Source organism: Drosophila miranda (assembly GCF_003369915.1).
Source record: "Drosophila miranda strain MSH22 chromosome Y unlocalized genomic scaffold, D.miranda_PacBio2.1 Contig_Y1_pilon, whole genome shotgun sequence".
Lineage (NCBI taxonomy): Eukaryota > Metazoa > Arthropoda > Insecta > Diptera > Drosophilidae > Drosophila > Drosophila miranda.
In genome coordinates, this window is record NW_022881603.1 from 31,730,893 (window position 1) to 31,749,848 (window position 18,956).

General features: G+C 40.8%; 1 protein-coding gene and 1 pseudogene across 1 annotated transcript in view; one reads left to right on the top strand and one right to left on the bottom strand.

Moving 5' to 3' along the window:
• LOC117191606 overlaps positions 1-8,594 on the bottom strand; it is a 38,543-nt pseudogene extending 29,949 nt beyond the window's left edge.
• Positions 1-18,522, top strand: part of LOC117190659 — a 61,820-nt gene extending 43,298 nt beyond the window's left edge. Inside the window, exon 2 of the mRNA XM_033395715.1 lies at positions 18,415-18,522. The gene's annotated coding sequence lies outside the window, so the exon portion shown is untranslated. The remainder of the gene's footprint in view (positions 1-18,414) is intronic.
• Positions 18,523-18,956: the final 434 nt, after the last annotated feature.

Consider the following 18,956-nt stretch of genomic DNA (forward strand, 5'->3'; position numbering starts at 1 on the left):
GACCATATCTATCAGATTGCTGAATCTGGATCAGATCAGATCATTTTTATAGCCAATAGGAACAAATCAATTTGCAGTGGCTACGCAGCGCCCGACGTCACGCTCAGACTGATTTTCTGTCTCTCTCGCACGCACTCTTTGTCGTGTCGTTTAATATTAGCGGCGTCTGCCGGAGGAGAGCCATACTGACTTAGTATCGGGTATAACTGTAGAGTTGCGGTGTCCGCAGCAACTCACAACGTTCCCCTCGTTTTTTCCTTTTTATAACCGATACTCAAAATGAGTATTGGGGTATATTAGACTTGTGGTAAAAGCGGATGTGTGTAACGTCCAGAAGGAATCGTTTCCGACCCCATGAAGTATATATATTCTTGATCAGCATCAATAGCCGAATCGATTGAGCCCTGTCTGTCTGTCCGTCCGTCCGTCTGTCCGTCTGTCCGTCTGGCCGTCCGTCCGTCTGTCCGTCCCCTTCAGCGCCTAGTGCTCAAAGACTATAAGAGCTAGAGCAACGATGTTTTGGATCCAGACTTCTGTGATATGTCACTGCTACAAAAATATTTCAAAACTTCGCCCCGCCCACTTCCGCCCCCACAAAAGACGAAAATCTGTGGCATCCACAATTTTACAGCTATGAGAAAACCAAAAACGTAGGATTGTAGAGAATGACCATATCTTTAAGACTGCGGAATCTGAATTGGATCGTATTATTATTATAGCCAGCATCAAGAAAACAATTTCATTTTTTCTCGCCCTGTCTCTCTCTAACACACACGTAGCATAGGCGGCTTTGCTTAGAGTAAAACATTAGCGCCTAGATCTCAGAGACTACAAAAGCTAGAGCAACCAAATTTGGTATCCACACTCCTAATATATCGGACCGAGACGAGTTTGTTTCAAAATTTCGCCACACCCCCTTCCGCCCCCGCAAAGGATGAAAATCTGGGGATATTCAAAAATCTCAGAGACTATTAAGGCTAGAGGAACCAAATTTGGTATTCGCACTCCAGTTAGATCTTACTATAAAACGTGTATCTCAAAATTTCGCGCCACCCCCTTCCGCCCACACAAAGGACGAAAATCTGTTGCATCCACAATATTGCACATTCGAGAAAACTAAAAACGCAGAATCATAGATAATGACCATATCTATCAGATTGCTGAATCTGGATCAGATCAGATCGTTTTTATAGCCAATAGGAACAAATCAATTTGCAGTGGCTACGCAGCGCCCGACGTGACGCTCAGACTGATTTTCAGTCTCTCTCGCACGCACTCTTTGTCGTGTCGTTTAATATTAGCGGCGTCTGCCGGAGGAGAGTTATACTGACTTAGTATCGGGTATAACCGTAGAGTTGCGGTGTCCGCAGCAACTCACAACGTTCCCCCTCGTTTGGGGTGTCTTTAAGAAAAATCATTCGCTCAAGCAAAAACAACAGCTGCAAACGAAACGCAAAAGCAAAGACAAAGAAAACGAGCGCCCAGCGAAAGGTCGTTGCGCCTCAGCGACCTCTGGAAACCCTCTCCTGCTGCTCCTCCCCCTGCCCCTGACCAAGCCCCTAACTGACATATCCATCCCTCTGGTTGTACATTTCGCAAGAGATTTCACAAGCGTCAAACAAAAGGAACACTCGCCAAGGGGTGGCACAGGGCTGCGCATGCGCAGGAAACTTTTCTCGTTTTTTATACCCGATACTCAAAATGATTATTGGGGTATATTAGATTTGTGGTAAAAGTGGATGTGTGTAACGTCCAGAAGGAATCGTTTCCGACCCCATAAAGTATATATATCAGCATCAATAGCCGAGTCGATTGAGCCCTGTCTGTCTGTCCCTCCGTCCGTCTGTCCGTCTGTCCGTCCCCTTCAGCGCCTAGTGCTCAAAGACTATAAGAGCTAGAGCAACGATGTTTTGGATCCAGACTTCTGTGATATGTCACTGCTACAAAAGAATTGCAAAACTTCGCCCCGCCCACTTCCGCCCCCACAAAGGACGAAAATCTGTGGCATCCACAATTTTAAAGATATGAGAAAACCAAAAACGTAGAATTGTAGAGAATGACCATATCTTTAAGACTGCGGAATCTGAATTGGATCATATTATTATTATAGCCAGCATCAAGAAAACAATTTCATTTTTTCTCGCCCTGTCTCTCTCTAACACACACGTAGCATAGGCGGCTTTGCTTAGAGTAAAACATTAGCGCCTAGATCTCAGAGACTACAAAAGCTAGAGCAACCAAATTTGGTATCCACACTCCTAATATATCGGACCGAGACGAGTTTGTTTCAAAATTTCGCCACACCCCCTTCCGCCCCCGCAAAGGACGAAAATCTGGGGATATTCAAAAATCTCAGAGACTATTAAGGCTAGAGTAACCAAATTTGGTATCCGCACTCCTGTTAGATCTTACTATAAAACGTGTATCTCAAAATTTCGCCCTACCCCCTTCCGCCCACACAAAGGACGAAAATCTGTTGCATCTACAATATTGCACATTCGAGAAAACTAAAAACGCAGAATCATAGATAATGACCATATCTATCAGATTGCTGAATCTGGATTAGACTTTTCTCACAGTTTCTTAAAAAAAAACGGAATCTCTGCTTCCTTTGACGTTTAGTCGATCCCGAAATGCCAGAGCATGTCCTGCAGGCCGGAACGACCAGCTGTTCGACGGGAACAAGAGGGGGAGGGGGAGATACTTTGGCGCGTGCCAAGGGAAGGCAGAACACCGGGCCCCCGACGTTCAAAGTAACGTTCATTTCAGGATCATTGATAAAAACGAGGGGTAACGTTGTGAGTTGCTGCGGACACCGCAACTCTACATTTATACCCGATACTTAGTCAGTATGGCTCTCCTCCGGCAGACGCCGCTAATATTAAACGACACGACAAAGAGTGCGTGCGAGAGAGACAGAAAATCAGTCTAAGCGTGACGTCGCCGCTGCGTGGCCACTGCAAATTGATTTCTTGCTTTTGGCTACAAAAATGATCCGATCTCTTCCAGATTTAGCAATCTGATAGATATGGCCATTATCTATGATTCTGTCCTTTTTGTCCTTTGTGGGGGCGGAAGGGTGTGGGGCGAAATTCTGAGATATACGTTTTATAGTGAGATCTAACAGAAGTGCGGATACCAAATTTGGTTACTCTAGCCTTAATAGTCTCTGAGATTTGTGGATGCCCCAGATTTTCGTCCTTTGCGGGGGCGGAAGGGGGTGTGGCGAAATTTGGACATGAAACGGTCAAGGTCCGATATCACAGGAGTGTAGATACCAAATTTGATTGCTCTGGCTCTTATAGGTTCTGAGATCCTTGAACTCATATTTTGCAATTGGCAAAACCGACCATGAAACCTGTGTGTTAGAGAGAGACAGAGCGGGAAAGAATGAAATTGTTTTCTTGATTCTGGCTATAAAAATTATACGATCTGGTTGAGATTTTACATTCTAGTCATCCTCTACGATTCTGCGTTTTTGGTTTTATCGTATCTTTAAAAATCTGGATGCCACAGATTTTCGTTCTTTGTGGAGGCAGAAGTATTCGGGGCGAAGTTTTGAAATATTTTTGTAGCAGTGACATATCACAGAAGTCGACCATCAGGTCGGCCAGGTCTCCACAGATCAGTGGGAAAAAGGGTTACGCGAAAATATTTGCAGAAATCCGTAAATTGGGTCAGTCCTGAGAGTCTCATTATATTATATATATATAGTGACATATCCATAATTCCCCACATCCCATACACATTATGTTTATGTACAATTCATCCACCCCATCCACACAAGTAACAGGACCCCACTCAAGAATCAATAACTGTTTCTTCCCATACTCCAAGCTAGGGCCCCCCATAATATAAACAATGGACCACATTGTTTCATCAACATTAGAATCACGCAACTCTCGAGAAATCGATTCTTTAGAATCTCGCCACTCATGAGGACCAATCAAAGCTAGACATAAAACCAAGGAGTATCACATTCCTAGCTCCGTAATGGAATGCAACACCGATCGCCAGCAGGTGATGCCTTTCATCAAAGCCGACGCATCCCCAAATATCGATCCAGGCACGTACGCCACCGACACGAAGATGCAGCCGAGGAAAGCAACGCCCGAAGCAAGAGTCGGGAGTTCCAAAAGAAGGGCTCATGGAAACTAGCCAGCAGCAGAGAGATCAGTTCCGTTTGAGACAAGCAGACCCAAAGTCAAGTCGGGGAATTCATTTAAATCTTGTGACATAAAGATATTTAAGTTGTAAAATAAAAGTCTTTTTTAAAAAACTTAAAATCGAGTTGCGGATATTTAACTGGCGCAGTCGGTAGGATTTCGTTTAAAATTAACTCCTATATTTCGGTAATGGTCAGCTTGTGTAATTTCTAATTACTGTGATCACGTAATCCCGGAATCGTTAATAAAATTGTGAAATCCGCTAAAGAACCTATGTGTTACGAGCACATACGATTTGCAAAACTAAAATTAAGTGAACTGAAGTAAGCGGAGATAGTGATCCACCAAGAACAGTGAAACACTAAATACAAAATCAAAAAACTTACAAGTGAACCAAAATAAAGTTAAAAACTACTGAAAACAAAACAAAACCCAATCAACACCAACAACATGGCGTTACCACCACTATCATTGAGCGAAATCCACTTGAACCAGGCACTGCTGTCGATCAGACAAATACCTGCCTATGACGGTTCATCTGGACAGCTAAGCTCATTTATCAAACGAATCGAATATGTATGCGGATTATATCCAACTGAAGATCTTCGCCAACAAAGGATCCTATTTGGAGCGACCGAGATCCAACTGTCAGGAGAGGCACAACGCATATCGCAAATGATACAACCCAACACGTGGCTCGAACTGAAGACGGCGCTGATCAACTAGTTCAAAAATCACACACCATATGAAGAACTCTTACGACAACTATACACCACCAGATTCAACGGCAGTCTTCGTAAGTTTATAGAAGAATTAGAGATAAAAGCAATATTAATAAACAATAAGCTAAACTTAGAAAACATACCATAAAATAATGTCATTTATAAAAACGCTTTGAACAACACAATTAAAGATGTCATTACTCGAAAACTTCCTGACAGAATGTTCATGACCTTAGCAAGAAAAGATATTACCACATTGTCTAATCTTAAGAAGGCAGCACAAGAAGAAGGATTGTACGAAGCTAGTACAACAGATTCAGGTACAAATAAAGATCAATCGAAATCGTCTCAATCAAATCGAAAGAATGTTGGAAACTATTATCCAAATTATAATACTACTAACTATCACAATCAAACTCAGAGTTCATCTGGAACCGGTCAGACTAATCGAACAAATCAAAATCAAAATTCCCAAAATCCTGGATTATACAATGAGTTCAAAAAATCCTTGAATCAAGGTAGGGCTCAGAATCCATTCAATCAGCAAATATCTCAAAACCAAGCTAGTGGGAGTGGACCCAACCAACCTACTAAAAGAGGGAGGGAGAGCCAGAGTGGCCAAACGAAGATGGACGTAAATATTCATCAAGCCGCCTCGGAAGAAACCGAGGAGGACCCTATATAAACATTACCATTAATAAAAGAATATTAAGGTGTATCGCTGACTTGGGATCATCGATCAACATCATGAAAGAAAATTATACAGATTCCGAGATAAAAGACGATAACCTTACGGTCCATACCATCAATGGACCTGTCCGTTTAACTAAGAGTATAATGAGGAATGCGAACAAAACATGTCCGTCCGAACAAAAGTTCTACATACATAACTTTTCCGAAAATTATGATATTTTATTAGGAAGAGAATACTTGATGGCAAGTAAAGCCGTCATCGATTACAGAAATGACACTGTAACACTAGGAGCTAGGTCGTACCCAATCATTCAGAGTGGAGAAGCTATTGAAGCCGGCAAGACCGCACAGAAGTGCACTGATCCCTCTACAAAAGAAGAGAAGATCGCACCTAAGTGCCTTGACCCATCTCCAGAGGGTGATCAATACTTCGCTTCCGCTCTAGACAGTGAATTAAGGGAATGTAATCAATTAAGATTGGAACACTTAAACGACGAAGAGAGGGAAGAGTTAAAGAAGGTCTTATATGAGTTTAAGGATGTGCAGTACAGAGAAGGTGACAATTTGACTTTCACAAGTACAATCAAGCACGAGATCAAAACTCAACATGAAGACCCGGTCTACAGACGACCATACAAATATGCCCAGATACATGATCAGGAGGTAAACCAGCAAATCAAAAATATGATCAGGCAGGGAATAATTCGAAAGTCGAATTCTCCTTACTGCTCGCCCATATCTATGATTCCGAAGAAGATAGATGCTTCGGGAAAGCAAAAATATCGAATGGTAGTAGACTATAGAAGTCTAAATAAAATAACAGTTAAGGACAAATTCCCAACTCCACGAATGGATGAAATCCTAGACAAACTAGGTAAATGTCAGTATTTTACGACAATCGATTTAGCAAAAGGTTTCCATCAAATACCCATGGAACATAGCTCAATCCCCAAAACTGCGTTCTCCACTAAGCATGGACATTACGAGTTCACTCGTATGCCCTTTGGGCTAACCACTGCCCCAGCTACCTTCCAAAGATGTATGAACAATCTGCTAGAAGAGTTAATCTTCAAAGATTGCTTTGTATATTTAGATGACATCATTATATTTTCCACTTCATTGGAAGAACACTTGTTGTCACTAAGGAGAGTATTTGGAAAGTTGAGAGACGCCAACTTGAAGCTACAAATGGATAAATGTGAATTCATGAAAAAGGAAACTGAATTCCTAGGTCATGTAGTCACTACTGAAGGAATAGTACCAAATCCAGGCAAAATCTCTGCCATTGTCAAATTTCCAATACCAGAAACGACTAAACAAATAAAGTCATTCTTAGGTCTGTGCGGGTTCTACAGGAAATTCATTCCTAATTTTGCAAACATAGCAAAACCCATGACACTCAAACTAAAGAAAGGAGCTGTCATGGACCCCAAGGAAGAAAAGTACGTCGAGGCATTTGAGAGACTAAAAGTACTCATCACCTCAGACCCTATCCTTGCGTTCCCAGACTTTGACAAAATGTTCACGGTAACAACCGACGCTAGTAACATAGCATTGGGAGCTGTTTTGTCACATGAACACAAACCGATCTTCTACGCTAGCAGAACCCTAAATGAACATGAAATAAACTATTCAGCCATCGAAAAGGAATTATTAGCGATCGTATGGGCAACCAAGTATTTCCGTTCATACCTGTTCGGTAGAACATTCGAGATACAAAGCGATCATAAACCCTTGATTTGGTTGAACAACCTCAAGGAGCCAAATATGAAATTACAAAGGTGGAAAATAAAACTGAATGAGTTTGATTTTAAAATGAAATATCTACCAGGCAAAGAAAATCATGTAGCTGATGCCTTATCAAGGGTAAAGATTAATGAAAATCTCCTTGGAGAAGCTTCCAATATCGTTGGTGCAACTGTACATAGCGCACAGGAAGACAATCTAAATCGCATTGCTATCACGGAAAGACCAATTAACTATTACAATCGGCAAATTGAGCTAATAGAAGGCAATGAAGATAAGGTAGAAACAATTCGTTATTTTCACAAGCTAATCATCAAGATTATCTATGATTCTGTCCTTTTTGTCCTTTGTGGGGCCGGAAGGGTGTGGGGCGAAATTCTGAGATATACGTTTTATAGTGAGATCTAACAGAAGTGCGGATACCAAATTTGGTTACTCTAGCCTTAATAGTCTCTGAGATTTGTGGATGCCCCAGATTTTCGTCCTTTGCGGGGGCGGAAGGGGGTGTGGCGAAATTTGGACATGAAACGGTCAAGGTCCGATATCACAGGAGTGTAGATACCAAATTTGATTGCTCTGGCTCTTATAGGTTCTGAGATCCTTGAACTCATATTTTGCAATTGGCAAAACCGACCATGAAACCTGTGTGTTAGAGAGAGACAGAGCGGGAAAGAATGAAATTGTTTTCTTGATTCTGGCTATAAAAATTATACGATCTGGTTGAGATTTTACATTCTAGTCATCCTCTACGATTCTGCGTTTTTGGTTTTATCGTATCTTTAAAAATCTGGATGCCACAGATTTTCGTTCTTTGTGGAGGCAGAAGTATTCGGGGCGAAGTTTTGAAATATTTTTGTAGCAGTGACATATCACAGAAGTCTGGATCCAGAACATCGTTGCTCTAGCTCTTATAGTCTTTGAGCACTAGGCGTTGAAGGGTACGGACAGACGGACGGACGGACGGACGGACGGACGGACGGACGGACGGACGGACAGACGGACAGACAGACAGGGCTCAATCGACTCGGCTATTGATGCTGATCAGGAATATATATACTGTATGGGGTCGGAAACGATTCCTTCTGGACGTTACACACATTCACTTTTACCACAAATCTAATATACCCCAATACTCATTTTGAGTATCGGGTATAATTACCCAAACAGGACGCCGCTGATGAGTCTCGTTGCGGCTCAATGTGCAACTGCAACCCCGAGTTTGAGCCTGAGCCTGAGCTGGAGAGGGATAGAGCAGGGTAGTGCTCATTGCAGGACCCTTATTGTGGAGCGGGGACCCTCGTTTGTGTACCTTTGTTGGTCGGATTTTTCGTCCTGTGCCGCGTGCACTGCATTGTTGAGACGGGAAATTAGTCCAAGTAACGTATTTTTTACAACCTCAGCAGCAGATGATTTCCTGGCACGTGTGGCACGCTCAGGACTCCTTTTGAAGGCGTGATGGAACTCAGTTCCCCCGCACTCTCTCTCTCTCTATCTGACAGCTTCCGCTTCTCTAATTGAAGTTAATTAAATCAATGTGATGTGGCACAACAAAACCATCATCTGCCCGAATCACAATGGCAATAACAATAATGCGAGTAATGCCGGACAAAACGTGTCACAATTGAGGGGCCCAGCAGCAGCAGAAAGAATCTGTGGCAAGTGCTCCTCCTGCCCCAGACTCAACATCAGTTTGAACATCAATTATGAGTTCTGTGACTGAATGGGATCCGAATGACGGTACGGGGACCGTGGGGAGACCATCAAACATGTACCGAGGATGAGCACCACTCAGCATGCAGACGCACACAAAAGGGGTGGTGGCACAAGCCAAGATGCAGCACAAAGGCCCGACATGCCACCGACAGCCGCATCATCCTTATCCCCAGCAAGGGGTCTAAGGCACTATTCCATGGCTCCCTATCGCCCCCCCTCCTGCCAATGGCTGGCTACACAACTGGGCATCAGCATCCACCTAACCTACATTCAACTCACTCGAAGAGGCGCCTCACAGCCCCCCAGCACCCAGCCACCCAGCCCCCTAGCCCCGTCCAGTCCCTCTTCAGTTCTTTTCAACTGCTGTGAAGTGACCCAAATTGCGTTTGCATAACCGACAAAACTGTCGATGTCCAATGAAATCTGTTTCCAGGGTCATTCCAACCACAGACCACAAATCTTTTCTTCTTGTTCCGATCCAACTGTCCCCCAATTAACTGAAATTATACTCAAAATAGCCCTTATTCGATTTTGATTTTTGGTCTCTTTTGTGTTTTTTTTTTAAGGGGCGTTTAAGGGGCATAAATTTGTAGTTTCTGTACTTGAGAACATATGTATGTCAAGTGCTTTGACAGCTTGTGAATTTAGCGATGGACCATCAGGTCGGCCAGGTCTCCACAGATCAGTGGGAAAAAGGGTTACGCGAAAATATTTGCAGAAATCCGTAAATTGGGTCAGTCCTGAGAGTCTCATTATATTATATATATATAGTGACATATCCATAATTCCCCACATCCCATACACATTATGTTTATGTACAATTCATCCACCCCATCCACACAAGTAACAGGACCCCACTCAAGAATCAATAACTGTTTCTTCCCATACTCCAAGCTAGGGCCCCCCATAATATAAACAATGGACCACATTGTTTCATCAACATTAGAATCACGCAACTCTCGAGAAATCGATTCTTTAGAATCTCGCCACTCATGAGGACCAATCAAAGCTAGACATAAAACCAAGGAGTATCACATTCCTAGCTCCGTAATGTAATGCAACACCGATCGCCAGCAGGTGATGCCTTTCATCAAAGCCGACGCATCCCCAAATATCGATCCCGGCACGTACCCCACCGACACGAAGATGCAGCCGAGGAAAGCAACGCCCGAAGCAAGAGTCGGGAGTTCCAAAAGAAGGGCTCATGGAAACTAGCCAGCAGCAGAGAGATCAGTTCCGTTTGAGACAAGCAGACCCAAAGTCAAGTCGGGGAATTCATTTAAATCTTGTGACATAAAGATATTTAAGTTGTAAAATAAAAGTCTTTTTTAAAAAACTTAAAATCGAGTTGCGGATATTTAACTGGCGCAGTCGGTAGGATTTCGTTTAAAATTAACTCCTATATTTCGGTAATGGTCAGCTTGTGTAATTTCTAATTACTGTGATCACGTAATCCCGGAATCGTTAATAAAATTGTGAAATCCGCTAAAGAACCTATGTGTTACGAGCACATACGATTTGCAAAACTAAAATTAAGTGAACTGAAGTAAGCGGAGATAGTGATCCACCAAGAACAGTGAAACACTAAATACAAAATCAAAAAACTTACAAGTGAACCAAAATAAAGTTAAAAACTACTGAAAACAAAACAAAACCCAATCAACACCAACAACATGGCGTTACCACCACTATCATTGAGCGAAATCCACTTGAACCAGGCACTGCTGTCGATCAGACAAATACCTGCCTATGACGGTTCATCTGGACAGCTAAGCTCATTTATCAAACGAATCGAATATGTATGCGGATTATATCCAACTGAAGATCTTCGCCAACAAAGGATCCTATTTGGAGCGACCGAGATCCAACTGTCAGGAGAGGCACAACGCATATCGCAAATGATACAACCCAACACGTGGCTTGAACTGAAGACGGCGCTGATCAACTAGTTCAAAAATCACACACCATATGAAGAACTCTTACGACAACTATACACCACCAGATTCAACGGCAGTCTTCGTAAGTTTATAGAAGAATTAGAGATAAAAGCAATATTAATAAACAATAAGCTAAACTTAGAAAACATACCATAAAATAATGTCATTTATAAAAACGCTTTGAACAACACAATTAAAGATGTCATTACTCGAAAACTTCCTGACAGAATGTTCATGACCTTAGCAAGAAAAGATATTACCACATTGTCTAATCTTAAGAAGGCAGCACAAGAAGAAGGATTGTACGAAGCTAGTACAACAGATTCAGGTACAAATAAAGATCAATCGAAATCGTCTCAATCAAATCGAAAGAATGTTGGAAACTATTATCCAAATTATAATACTACTAACTATCACAATCAAACTCAGAGTTCATCTGGAACCGGTCAGACTAATCGAACAAATCAAAATCAAAATTCCCAAAATCCTGGATTATACAATGAGTTCAAAAAATCCTTGAATCAAGGTAGGGCTCAGAATCCATTCAATCAGCAAATATCTCAAAACCAAGCTAGTGGGAGTGGACCCAACCAACCTACTAAAAGAGGGAGGGAGAGCCAGAGTGGCCAAACGAAGATGGACGTAAATATTCATCAAGCCGCCTCGGAAGAAACCGAGGAGGACCCTATATAAACATTACCATTAATAAAAGAATATTAAGGTGTATCGCTGACTTGGGATCATCGATCAACATCATGAAAGAAAATTATACAGATTCCGAGATAAAAGACGATAACCTTACGGTCCATACCATCAATGGACCTGTCCGTTTAACTAAGAGTATAATGAGGAATGCGAACAAAACATGTCCGTCCGAACAAAAGTTCTACATACATAACTTTTCCGAAAATTATGATATTTTATTAGGAAGAGAATACTTGATGGCAAGTAAAGCCGTCATCGATTACAGAAATGACACTGTAACACTAGGAGCTAGGTCGTACCCAATCATTCAGAGTGGAGAAGCTATTGAAGCCGGCAAGACCGCACAGAAGTGCACTGATCCCTCTACAAAAGAAGAGAAGATCGCACCTAAGTGCCTTGACCCATCTCCAGAGGGTGATCAATACTTCGCTTCCGCTCTAGACAGTGAATTAAGGGAATGTAATCAATTAAGATTGGAACACTTAAACGACGAAGAGAGGGAAGAGTTAAAGAAGGTCTTATATGAGTTTAAGGATGTGCAGTACAGAGAAGGTGACAATTTGACTTTCACAAGTACAATCAAGCACGAGATCAAAACTCAACATGAAGACCCGGTCTACAGACGACCATACAAATATGCCCAGATACATGATCAGGAGGTAAACCAGCAAATCAAAAATATGATCAGGCAGGGAATAATTCGAAAGTCGAATTCTCCTTACTGCTCGCCCATATCTATGATTCCGAAGAAGATAGATGCTTCGGGAAAGCAAAAATATCGAATGGTAGTAGACTATAGAAGTCTAAATAAAATAACAGTTAAGGACAAATTCCCAACTCCACGAATGGATGAAATCCTAGACAAACTAGGTAAATGTCAGTATTTTACGACAATCGATTTAGCAAAAGGTTTCCATCAAATACCCATGGAACATAGCTCAATCCCCAAAACTGCGTTCTCCACTAAGCATGGACATTACGAGTTCACTCGTATGCCCTTTGGGCTAACCACTGCCCCAGCTACCTTCCAAAGATGTATGAACAATCTGCTAGAAGAGTTAATCTTCAAAGATTGCTTTGTATATTTAGATGACATCATTATATTTTCCACTTCATTGGAAGAACACTTGTTGTCACTAAGGAGAGTATTTGGAAAGTTGAGAGACGCCAACTTGAAGCTACAAATGGATAAATGTGAATTCATGAAAAAGGAAACTGAATTCCTAGGTCATGTAGTCACTACTGAAGGAATAGTACCAAATCCAGGCAAAATCTCTGCCATTGTCAAATTTCCAATACCAGAAACGACTAAACAAATAAAGTCATTCTTAGGTCTGTGCGGGTTCTACAGGAAATTCATTCCTAATTTTGCAAACATAGCAAAACCCATGACACTCAAACTAAAGAAAGGAGCTGTCATGGACCCCAAGGAAGAAAAGTACGTCGAGGCATTTGAGAGACTAAAAGTACTCATCACCTCAGACCCTATCCTTGCGTTCCCAGACTTTGACAAAATGTTCACGGTAACAACCGACGCTAGTAACATAGCATTGGGAGCTGTTTTGTCACATGAACACAAACCGATCTTCTACGCTAGCAGAACCCTAAATGAACATGAAATAAACTATTCAGCCATCGAAAAGGAATTATTAGCGATCGTATGGGCAACCAAGTATTTCCGTTCATACCTGTTCGGTAGAACATTCGAGATACAAAGCGATCATAAACCCTTGATTTGGTTGAACAACCTCAAGGAGCCAAATATGAAATTACAAAGGTGGAAAATAAAACTGAATGAGTTTGATTTTAAAATGAAATATCTACCAGGCAAAGAAAATCATGTAGCTGATGCCTTATCAAGGGTAAAGATTAATGAAAATCTCCTTGGAGAAGCTTCCAATATCGTTGGTGCAACTGTACATAGCGCACAGGAAGACAATCTAAATCACATTGCTATCACGGAAAGACCAATTAACTATTACAATCGGCAAATTGAGCTAATAGAAGGCAATGAAGATAAGGTAGAAACAATTCGTTATTTTCACAAGCTAATCATCAAGATCACGTATAAGGAAATGACTAACACCTTAGCGAAGGATATAATAAAGTAATATCTATGCACCAAAAAGAGCGCATTATATTTCCATAACGAAATAGATTTTCCTCCATTCCAAAAAGCCTATTTAGAAATCATTAATTCTAACAATATAACCAAAGCTATTAAATCAAGCACGAAACTCCTAGATATTCAGAATTACGCTGAATTTAAAGAAACCATATTAAAGAATCATAAAGGCTTACTCCATCCAGGGATAGAGAAAACAGTCAATTGGTTTAGGGAAAATACTATTACCCGGATTATCAAACACTAATCCAAAACATCATAAACGAATGTCCTACTTGTAATATTGCCAAAACAGAGCATAGAAATACGAAGTTGGCATTCGAAACTACACCGGAAATACTGAACATCAGAGAGAAATACGTCATAGATTTCTATATGGTTGGTAACCAACAGTTCCTATCATGTATTGACGTATACTCGAAGTTTGCCACTCTTGTAGAAGTAAAAAGTCGTGACTGGTTAGAAGCAAAAAGAGCCATGATGAAAGTTTTTAACGAGATGGGCAAATCAATTGAAATCAAAGCCGATAAAGATTCAGCTTTTATGTGCACAGAATTGCAAGCATGGCTGAATGCGGAAAACGTCAAAATAGAGATCACTTCCAGCAAAAATGGAATATCTGACGTAGAAAGATTTCATAAAACAGTAAATGAAAAATTAAGAATAATATCTAGCGAGGATAACCCAGAAGATAGATTCACGAAGTTTGAATTAATTCTTTATACTTATAATCATAAAACCAAACATAATACCACAAATAGGACACCAGCTGATATATTCATTTATGCAGGCTAACCTGAGTATGACACCCAACTAAATAAAGTGAATAAAATCACTCAATTAAATAAAAACCGCATAGAGTATGAAGTAGATACCCGCTATAAACTATCACCTCTAGTTAAGTCTAAGGTAACAAATCCTTTCAAAAGGACGGGCGAAATTAGACAGGTAGACGAAAAACATTATGAAGAAAAGAATAGGGGTAGGAAAATAACTCATTATAAATCAAAATTCAAGAAAAAGAAGAAATCTAATAGAAGCAAATATAATAATTCCAGAGAAACCGAGGAAGTTAATGGAATCGGCGAACTTCAACACAATTAAAATCCTCATCTTCCTCATAATTACCATCGTAACGGCACAGGGCCAAAACATAGAAATAAATCCTATAAAATCCCAAAACGGATATATGATATTCAAAACTGGATCGATTAACATACCTATCAATTACGAATACCATTATCTAACTGTTAATGTAACTAAAACCGAAGAACTATACCAAAATTTATAAATGCAAGCCACTAAATTCCAGGACATAATCCAAATAAAATATCTAGTAGACAAATTGCAAAGAGAAATGAACGGGCTAAAAATAACCAAAAGAAATAAAAGAGGCCTAAACAATATAGTAGGAACAGCCTACAAATATCTCTTTGGAACACTAGATCAGGAAGATAAAGTCGATTTGGAACAAAAAATAGAAAATTTAGCCAGCCATAGCATTCAAATGAATGAACTAAATTTGGTAATAGATGCAGTTAATAGCGGAATAAACGTTATAACCAAACTAAATGAAGAAAAAGACAGGAATCAACAAATAGAAATTTTGATATTCAATCTACAACATTTCACAGAATATATCGAAGATATAGAACTAGGTATGCAATTAACTAGGCTCGGTATATTTAATCCAAAATTATTAAAACAAGACTACCTGGAACAAATAAATTCTGAGAAAATACTAAATATAAAAACCTCCACATGGCTAAAATCCGATACCAACGAAATTCTAATAATTTCCAACATTCCCAAAGACATTACAAAAGTACCAATCTATAAAATCATTCCGTATCCAGACGAATTAAATAACATGTTAACAGATATGACATACGACAAGTACTACATAGAAAATGAAGAAGTATTGTTTAAGAAACTAGATTGAAAACCAATGACAATTGTATAATAAGAATTTTAATGCAAATTCCCACTAAATGTCCATATTCCAAAACTTTTCAAAACTTTCAAATAAACTTTATTGAACCCAATATACTAATCACATGAAATCTTCCAAAAACAACGCTAAACCAGAATTGTGTAAACCAAGAAATCATAGCGGAAGGAAATTCCATTATAAAAATCTACAACTGTTCAATCCAATTAAATGAATTTACAATATTAAACACAATGTTAGATTTTGCCCAGAATGTTTATGTCAACAACAACATAACTAAAATAAAACCACTGTCGTATGTCCAAACTAATGAAATAATTATGCAATACACCAAATATAGTAACCTATTACAAATAAGTCTACTAATTTCATTTGTCATAATTATATTAGTACTACTAAGTTATGTAGCTGTTAAATTTAAGAAAACTTCTAAAAGAGTCACGGTTAAATGTATTAACCCTATAATAGAAGCAGAAGAGGAACCAACCTCAGCCACCGCACTTGACAGGACAGGCTAATAACAAACGTTGGGGGAGTGACATATCCATAATTCCCCACATCCCATACACATTATGTTTATGTACAATTCATCCACCCCATCCACACAAGTAACAGGACCCCACTCAAGAATCAATAACGCTTTCTTCCCATACTCCAAGCTAGGGCCCCCCATAATATAAACAATGGACCACATTGTTTCATCAACATTAGAATCACGCCACTCTCGAGAAATCGATTCTTTAGAATCACGCCACTCATGAGGACCAATCAAAGCTAGACATAAAACCAAGGAGTATCACATTCCTAGCTCCGTCATGTAATGCAACACCGATCGCCAGCAGTGGATGCCTTTCATCAAAGCCGACGCATCCCCAAATATCGATCCAGGCACGTACGCCACCGACACGAAGATGCAGCCGAGGAAAGCAACGCCCGAAGCCAGAGTCGGGAGTTCCAAGAGAAGGGCTCATGGAAACTAGCCAGCAGCAGAGAGATCAGTTCCGTTTGAGACAAGCAGACCCAAAGTCAAGTCGGGGAATTCATTTAAATCTTGTGACATAAAGATATTTAAGTTGTAAAATAAAAGTCTTTTTTAAAAAACTTAAAATCGAGTTGCGGATATTTAACTATATATATATATATAATTAAGGAAAAAGTACTCATAATTTTTGTAGTTGCTAGAGGACTCAAATGAACAACAACTCAACTAGGATTCCCTTTTAAGACACAGAACGATCCACCCTCGAAACTCACCGAATATTTTTCACACCTCCGCAAATGATTCGCCTGGGACACCTGTTAATAGCCTGGATTCCCAGGATGTCAGGACAATGGCAATCCCAACTGTAAAATGCACAACAAAGACGAAACGAAAGATTTGCGGGAATGGCTCGGATCCGACGGAACAGGGAAGAGAGGGAGGAGAACTTAATTGTACCGCTATGGGATCCACAGCGAAGAAAAGTCGGAACACAGCAACGGAAGTAGAGAAGAGGAACTTCCGTGTGCCTTGATAGACCACACACACACACGGCCGGGCACTAGGACCTGGTCCTAGGGTGCTAGCGCCTGTCCTCTCCTCCGAGAGAGAGACCCTCGATAAGCGCAGTGCAAATAGCGACTCAATCGCCTCTCAAGCAAATGTGTCAGTTCTAACAAGTGTTTATTTGCTCAACCCCGCCGCCAGATAATTTATGGACTGGACCCAGAGCTGTTATCAACCCAGGCGGGTTCCCACAAGTGTTATGTAAAGCGATAGGAACTCCCAGACCCACCCGCACCCGCACCTTCTCCTCTACTTCGTTGCATTGTAAACAGGGAAACATGAGAGAAATCATAAAACCAATGCACACAAAACATGGGAGCAGGGCCCTTATCAGTGCGGGGGCAGGTCAATATTGGGGACAAAAACGGTTACCGGGACGGGGACGGGGGACTGTAACCACAACAGCAAACAAACAAACCTATAAAAATCACTTCCCCCATCGCCATCGCGAGCCGAAACCCGAGAAGAGAGGAATTTCAAACTTTAAAACGGAAATTTCCAATCAAAATTTGAAGCGAAGAGCGACGCAGGCGCAACTTTGACACTAGGTCTCAATTAGCTGCTCTTTCGCGCTCTCTCCCTCTCTCTCTTTCAGTCACGTAAAGATGTCAGACGTTTGCTAGTGTGTGGGTGCACGTTCTATCTCTCTTTATCTCTCTTTCCTTGTCTGAAGCTAGTTTGAAACGGTCAAACATTTGTTTTTGGTCTTAAACGCTATACATATACCCTTTAGTACCAGGCAACTAGTTCCGCACTGGTGCCGCACTAGCTACCATTCTCACCTCCCTGGTTCCAGATCGATTACCCGCAATGTATTTCAGCGGAGAATTTAACACATGCATGTCTTAGGGCGGAACCACCCCTGGTTCCCGCTCGATTACCCTTCGATTACCTGACCTAGCTCTGACCTAGTTACCAGTAACTAGTTCCTAACTGACTACTGGTAGTAGTCAATCTGGCAGTCTGGAATAATACAAAAATAAAAACACAATGTCTTTCAATATAACGAATAATTTTTAATTATATGATGCTTAGCCTACTCCTGGTTTTTGGCAAGATACTTCTTTTTAAACACCCTTTTCTTCATCCTTTGCATTGCCTTCCGTACAGTTTTTTCGGGGGCTCATTGCCAGGAGGACCCCATCGACGTTATATGCCAGAACAATGTCCTCACTCAAAATAAAGTTCAAGCCGCTCAAAACGCCAGCTGGCTGGAGAATTGATTTCATTGCTGTTATCTGTAAGTGAAACATTAAAATATAAAGATAAGACAGAGAAAAAAGTCATACAATTTAGAGTTTAGATTTACTTACATAAGTGTCCCTATTTAATTTTATTTTTTCCTCCAGTTCATTCCACGAGCGCAACTACAGTAAAATATCACGATTAACTTACCATTTCGGTGCTTATTGCATGGCGTGGATCGGTAAAAACTAGCTGAGTGGGCACTGTAACTCCAGGGAATTGCGGTTATTTACCGACTTCGAAAACAAAACGAAGGCGGCTTTGTTTTTCGGTTCTTTTTCGACTGGTCCGCGTTCGCTTCCCGCGTAACTAGTTACAGAACTAGTACATTGTAGTCGACGAAGACCTGGTCCGCGTTCGCTTCCCGCGTAACTATTTGCGTAGCTAGTTGCGCGGTAAACAGCGCA